The sequence below is a fragment of the Tiliqua scincoides genome, chromosome 3, assembly GCF_035046505.1.
Source record: "Tiliqua scincoides isolate rTilSci1 chromosome 3, rTilSci1.hap2, whole genome shotgun sequence".
Classification (NCBI taxonomy): domain Eukaryota; kingdom Metazoa; phylum Chordata; class Lepidosauria; order Squamata; family Scincidae; genus Tiliqua; species Tiliqua scincoides.
Window position 1 is genome coordinate 86,182,087 of NC_089823.1, and position 7,605 is coordinate 86,189,691.

At 44.2% G+C, this 7,605-nt stretch overlaps 1 protein-coding gene across 1 annotated transcript in view; it reads right to left on the reverse strand.

Annotated features, from left to right (window-relative positions):
• Positions 1–6,440, reverse strand: part of AKAP17A (A-kinase anchoring protein 17A) — a 29,454-nt gene extending 23,014 nt beyond the window's left edge. The window contains exon 1 of the mRNA XM_066620773.1: positions 6,359–6,440. The gene's annotated coding sequence lies outside the window, so the exon portion shown is untranslated. The remainder of the gene's footprint in view (positions 1–6,358) is intronic.
• Positions 6,441–7,605: the final 1,165 nt, after the last annotated feature.

Consider the following 7,605-nt stretch of genomic DNA (forward strand, 5'->3'; position numbering starts at 1 on the left):
TAGTTCAACAGTGCCACCTATTGATGATGGGAAAACCATAATCTTTCATGATGATGGGAAACCTGAGATAATCAAATACATGTTCCATATATGGCACAACCAATCAGATGTTTAAAGCTTGTGGCCAATCAAAGGAAAGGCTCCATTTTTGATGTAATGATCTTTTTAGCCAATGATAGTGAGACTTTTCAGACAAAGAAACCAGGACTATTTAAGCAAGGGACACTCATTGGAACATTGCTATTCTCTGGAAGCACTGAGAATTGACACAGCTCTCTGTGCTCCCCTTTTTGAACAACAAGAGAAGCCCATTGCTGGCAATGAATAAAGCTTGCAGATGACCACAACTTGAGTCTGCTGAGTTTGTTCTTGAACCCTGCAGTTACCTCGCAACACTGTCTTAACAGACTACTTAGAGTTATTGTAAGGCTCTATCAAGATAATACACAGGACACATTTTGTACAGTCAGAAAGATATATACATAGAAATACAAAGTGTTATATCCTCACTCTGCCAAGCCAAATGTAGTCCACCAAGTGCTAGAAAATGATCCCCTTGTTTTTGCAGTCTCACACAAGCAGCAAAAACAGGAGGTTTCTCTAGATCCTGATAGATTACCATAGATAGCTAATGTTTGGTTTGGTGGACCACATGGTGTACACTTGGGTACAATGACATGTTTGGAGAATGAATGGAATGTTGGGAACTACTTTTTATCACCATTTGTACTAAACTCAGGTCATCAACTGCCTATCAGTTTGGAAGCAAAACAAGGTTGCCTAAAAATGAACTGATGGCTTCTACATATTTGGGAGACTCCTTAAGAATGCAGAAGTATTTATGTTTGTAAATTAAAAGAAGAGAATGTCGACAACATGCACACATCCCTGAAACAGCCCTGTGAGCTTGCAGTTGTTATGGAATGCTGAAGGCATAGAGCAGCTGACACAGAAATGTTAAGGATACCCTTTGGAAGAAAAACTGGAAATTGGAGGGGGGGGGGCAGGAAATTATGGTTGGGGGAAACAGCAGAAAGAAGGGACTGCTGTTTGGTGGTCCACACCAGCTGTGAAATGTTATGGAAAAGCACTGCTAACATTAAATACAAATCTCCAAATTCTGCTGTCTCATGACCAAAAAAAGCAACACATCAAGGGTCTAAAAAGACATGATGTGAGTGATCTCTGATAGGATATTCCAACTTTTTAATAAAACTTTTAGCTGTAAGGAGGAAGAGCATGTTTCACTGCTTTAACCCATTTCTTCCCAGTTCACATGTGTACACATTTGATCCCTGTTGCATATATGCAATGTTGGGCAGAAATGCTTAACCCATTTTTGCCCAGCCCGCAGGTGTACACATTTGGTCCCTGTTGCGTATATGGCTTAAGGAATCTGAGAGTTGTTAGAGCTACCCTTAGCATACTACTGTCTCCAGAATGCATCAGCATAATAGAAGTGCACTGAAAGTGGATTAAAGCTAGGGTTACCATATGGTAAGTCTAACTAGAGCATAGCCCTGGATAGGCTGAGCTTGGGGTACCCAAATTTATTTTGTAACAAATTTGTTTTGTGCTGTATAGCTTGTTTGTACTGTATAGCCCCCTGTACTGTATAGCCCCCCTGTACTGTATAGCCCCCTGGAGGCCTGGGCCCCAGGGTTTTTGATCCTCTGCCCTCCCTCCTCAGGCCTGCTTGGAAGAAAATACAGTTGTGTTTACCTTTGCTAGAGTTTTTCCTTGCAGGCCCAATAGCAACTTTGGGGGGGGGGTGGCATTCTGAACAGGAACACTATGCAGGGCAAAGAGGTTAATGGGGGTGGTCCACTCAGGTCTGCCCCTGACCTGTCCACTCAGGTCTTTCGGCCCCTGGCTTGCCACTTCAAATACCATGCGAGGAGGGAGTGCTTTGCTACCCTGTCCCCACACTCCTTCCTTCCTTACATAGGGTTTAAAGCAGCCATTTTCAACCACTGTGCCATGGCACACTGGTGTGCCGTGAATGGTCCCCAGGGGACCACTGCTGTGCCGCGGGAATTTAGGAGAGGGTCATTTATCAATAGGACCATTGGGGGAATGTGAGCCCCCATTGACAGCAAAGTGTGCCTTGTCAATTGTCAAAAAGCTGATGGTGTACCTTGACCATTTTAGTGCCTTGCCAGTGTGCCATGAGATGAAAAACTTTGAAAATCACTGGTTTAAAGGGAGTTCCACTTACCAATCTTCTGGATCATGTCTGGTTTCTTTGGCCTGTGCAGCACCATCCTATGCATATATAAATCCTAAGTCCCATGGTGCTCATTGGGATGTACGCCCAATGTACGCCAAGTGTGAATAGCCTTATTGTAAGTATAAGACTACGATCCTACATGTTTAATTGAGAGTGAGCCACATTGAATTCCGTGGGATTTACCTCTGAGGAGAAATGTGTAGGACTGCACTTTTAGAGTCCGAGGTACAAATGATGGAGAAAACTAAAGTCCTTGGGTGAAGCGCATAAAAATGTGATTTTTGTGGGCTATGCCAAAAAGCGAGCAAAGGAAGTGGGTCAGGGTGTTGCAACACAAAGTGCAGTGAACGTTTCAACTGGGAGCAAAATGTGTTCACTTGACTCAGGAAACTCCTGGCTGCCTGATGTGGAAGAGCAGAGAGGTAAACAAGTTCTTTAAAAAATAACGTAGATGGTCATAATTACTGTTTTTGTGAGCAGATTTGTTTAGCTTCTTAGGCGGTAATAGGCTTGATTGTTCAAATTGACTAAGTGTGTGTGCTACAAAGCTCTATTGTGTTGCTCAGACAAACTGCCTTTGAATGGAAATGAAAGATTATTTAGCTAAGATATGAGCCCATGTGATGAACATGGTTTAAGCTGTAATCTTGTACCCACTCACTTGGGAGCAAATTCAATTTTACTCAGTGGGGCTTACTTCTGAATAGACCTGCCTAGGATTGCATTGTTAAGAAGATAAAGGATGTGTCTTTGTGTTTTTCCTAAGGTATTCATTTTGTGTGCCTTTGTGTGTGTGGGCCTGTCCAGGTGTAATAGTACTAGTCATAATACGTGCTAATAGGCAGACATCCAAGTGTGAGATTGCATAATGACATTTTACCAGACATTAATTTATTATGGACTTCAGCTAGTTCTTTCGCACAATGAACTATTTCCCACACTTCTTTCACACATTGGTAAGTGGCATGCAGGAGTAACTATACTGGCAGTCACTTAAAATGATACAGCTTCTGTCTGCATTGTTAAAAAGATTCTGTTTAGAAGACAGATTCTGTCCGAGAACCGCTCCTTTTTGAAAACAGTATTTCTAAATACGTATGACAACACAAGTTTAAGGAAATGCTCCAGTTCCCCATCACAAAACAATTCAGCAACTTTTCCATGGTTGCTCAATATTTATTTCCATTGGTCCACTGGGCAGCAGCGTTTGTACCCCCTCCCCCTTAATAGCATCCTGAAAGCACCTCAGCTCCATAGAAATGTCCTATCACACAGGAAAAACACTGCAGACCAGGTCGCTGAAGATAGTGAATATAGCAAATCCTTGGTTGGCATTCCTGGAGCATTCCCTTTAGCAAGACAGGGAATCCAATACACACTTGCCAATCCTGAGGGCCCAAAGCTCATGGCTATTGACACAATCAGTCCTGTGCTGGTGCAGTAACCGCTGCCCTGGTGAGCGCTGTTGCAAACATGCCATAAAGCACATTGAGACAGTGCAGAAAATAGGAGCGCCTGTGGGAAGACCTGCATTGTCCCACCTAGAGGAATCCAAACTGGAACAGGTAAGAAGTTCTGAGCAGTGCAGGGATAGGGCAAGGGCAGGGGAAGGCAGGGAGGGGTCTAACAGGGCAAGGGGAGGACAGGGAAGGCAAAGGGATGGGCAGCTCCCAGGAGGGGATGGGGTCAGTGGCAGCCATGCATGCCATTTCCTATTCCCCTCCCTGGGTCTGAAATCCTGAGCTATTTAGCAGGCTCAGGTCCAAGTAGACCTGTTGTGCATGCTGGGGCTTTTGCCAGGGCAAGGTGACAAATGCACCCTTAGCTCAAGGAGACCTCCAGCCTCCTCACTTCCAGCACAGGATGCAGCTTGGTTACACTAGCTTTGGTGATGGTTAGGACTAGGCTGCCCATGACATTTGGACTTTCACAAGCACTCACCTTTAAGGTTAGGTATTGATGTTGTTATTGCTTATTTATATGGAGCCAGCCATGTACAAAACAATTTATATAAAGGGGAAAAACCGGTCCCTGTCCCCAAACTCACAAACACAATGGCCAAAGCACTTTAACTGTGTGGGCTGGCTCTGTAGTTTTCCTTTACTTGAGAGTGCAATGTTGGGTGGGGGTAGAGCACACGCAAACTGCACTGAAAATGGGACAGGCACTATAATGTTTTGCCCTCCTCCCCATTGGGATTTAGATGGTGTCTCCCACCATGCACAATTTATCTTAAGACGTTTCAGTCAAAAGCCAGCTGAAAGCACAATTGCGTGGACCACAACAAAACTACAATAAAGGGTGGGGGGCTTTAACAATTTTCCCTGTCACAGTTTTGATCTGGATTGTGCAATTTATTTTTTGAATGTAAATAGCATGAGGGACACACACAATTTAGATCAGGACTGGGGCAGGGGGAAAGTGTGAGAAGCACCCTACATGCTGCTGAGACTCACATGAACCCTCAAGCTATTTAGAAAAATTAAGGAAAAAAAAATTACCAAGTCAATGCATGCATTATGCTAATGTGTGATTTGGCCCTTAAGAGGCACATGGGAAGCAACAGAGGAGTGAAAGTGGATGCAGCAGAAGATTGGGGAAGAATGTACATTTACCACATGCACTTTCTTCCAGAAAGTTACAGTACAATATGGGAAGAGAATCAGGCAAACTATTTCACATAAAATTGAATTTTGAGGAGAGATGAAAAGGAAATAAGGGAGATGACATCACAGAGACATTGTGGGGGGGGGGGGTAGTTTCAGACACAGGGACTGCAAGGGAGAAATAGCAGCAATGTTTGAGGGACCAGGACATCTTTAGATGGCTGACAGTAATGTGGCTGGGTCACAGGGTTGCAAGCAGGGATTTCTCGCAATATGAGAATGGAGGGATGGGTGTAGCATTTTGAAGGTACGAGGTCAAAGCTTATGCAGGATCCTGGATTGGACAGGAAACCAGACGTGATGCTTAAAGTGTCATCAGAGCTTGCTTCCTCTCCTTGACTAAAATAAACAACCTTAGGATCAGGGCTATGGGGTCAGGGAGGGACCATTTTTCTCTTTTACCTTAGGCTGAACAAAACACATCCACTCTGTGAAGCTGCTATATGCTCCGGGAAGGCAAATATCTCCTAGGGCTAGCAGATTTGGCAGGCATTTTTGTTGGGACTAAGCATGGTGGGAAAGAGTTTGATATACCCACCTTGTGCACTGTGGTCCCTGTCTTGATTGTCCCCGTGTGGATGTTGTTTCCTTTTTAAAAAATCACACATGCAGGGCCAGGTACTGTACACATTTAATATAAGCCTCAGACTAACCCCAAGATAATGTTTAAAATGTAAATTCTGCAAGGGAGGAGCGGATGACACAGCAATGCTCATGGTAGTGGCATCATCAGCTCTCATGGATGGTTGACACTGCTGCTGGGTGCAGGGTGCACATCAAGCATCCTTGAGACACAGTATTTATTTAGATATCTGGCCAATTTTTCTTGTAAAGTTAACAAGCTGTGTGCATATCAAATGCCCTGGGCTCACACCACAAAACTATACCCTGTTAAATGTCCCTTCCTCCCAAAGGTTGTGAGTAGTACCAGTGGCGACATGACAGAGTTGCCTCTGAATGAGAGAACATTCGAGTTACACTATCACTAGAAGTATTTGTTTCCAGTGAGTAGCATAGGTTTACATCCTAAGTCTTACTGAAACAGTGGGCTTACTTCTGAGTAAGGTGAATAACACAATCTTCATATACCTCTAACTATCATTGTAATATTTGCTTTATTTACAAATAGAAAAACCAAGCAGAACAGGCATTCCTTCTGCAGGCAGCAATCTCAAAATAATAACTTTTGACCCCTCCTGACCCCTCAAGACTGGACACCAGTTTCCAGCTTACTCCAGCTATAAATCCTCTCTCTCTCTCTCTCTCTCTCTCTCACTCTGCAAATGCCCAGAGTCATTGGAGGAACACTCAGTTTCCTTTGTTTCCTGACTGGAGTCAAGGTGTTGACAATCTAGACACAACCATAGTGATGGTCTCATCCACAGCAATCAGATTTGTAACATCAGCCATTCACAATCAGTCATTTTTGCCAAGCTGCACTTGATTTGTGACCATTACCTACCAGAAACTGCAGAGAGGCAATGCAGGGTGGTCTCAGCTGAAGGTTTCGCAGTTCTCAAAGGGAGAATTTCCCACTATCCTTGCTGTTTGCCAGTGACTCCTGGACATCTCCTTATCTGCAAAATACTAGTGTTGCTTCATCTGCTTTTTTTCAGCCTGGCCTCTTCTGCTCTGACCACTGTATCAGTAAGAATCTCAGAAGAAGATCCATAGAGCAGGAGGTCTCTTTCTGAACCTCTAGAACAACTGTTTTTAAACAATCTTCCTTGCTTTATGGAGCTAGTACGTGCTGAGAAGGAAACGTGGGCTGAGCTATATTTGCCCTAAATTCAAACACATGACCACATCTGCTTCTTTCTCTGACTGCAAATGCAGAACACCACAAAGCAAGTCAGACACTGGTTCCTAGCACGAAAATCTCACTCAGACCTTGCAAGAGCTTCCACACAAACTGGTTGTAAGAAAGAAATACGAAGCAAGCCTCCTTTAACAACTCTATTTTCCAGTGCAGTAGCATAGCTAGAGGGGTGCAAAGCACTAAGTTTTGCAGGGTGCATCACCACAGCGTGCAAGTGGCCCCTCCCCTTCAGAGCCATTCTGGGCTGCTAGAGCAAAATGGAGGCATCTCCGGAGGTCTCTCCCCTGGCTCTGAAGTGGAGGGGGAGAGGTTGCTTGCATGCTGTGTTGAGGCACCATGCAAAAAACTCAGTGCTTTGCACCCCCTCTAGCTATGCTACTGTTCCAGTGACTATTGCAAGGTTTACCTATGTTGGTTTTTCTGACATCTGAGGAAATTAGTGAACCAGTTCAGATGATACTTCATTTGCACAACTGGCCTCAGACATTTAAAGACATGTGCGCATATAGCACATGCATGGCCTGGCCCTTCCCCTCATGTTGAAGAGAGTTAATCACATAAAGTGTAAGCCAAATCATCCTGCTGATTTCTCATTCATGGATCTGAAGCCCCAGCTAGTATGTGGCTGTCCCATCTAGCAAGGAAAGCTGGTTGAGACCTTGACATTGTGTCAGCATTCTTAATCACAGTCCCATTTTAGAGCTAGGGAAACTGAGGCTCAAAGTTAGATATCTTGCCTGAGCAAGTATTTGTGCAAAGGATACACTTGGCCTTGCTGCTTCAGTAAGAAATGCAGACAGCCTCATGCCTCAGTTGCTCAATTAGCTGTGCACACAGTTGCAGCCTGTTCTACAAGGCTGTGTAGGTATCATGTGAGGGAAGACAGATGT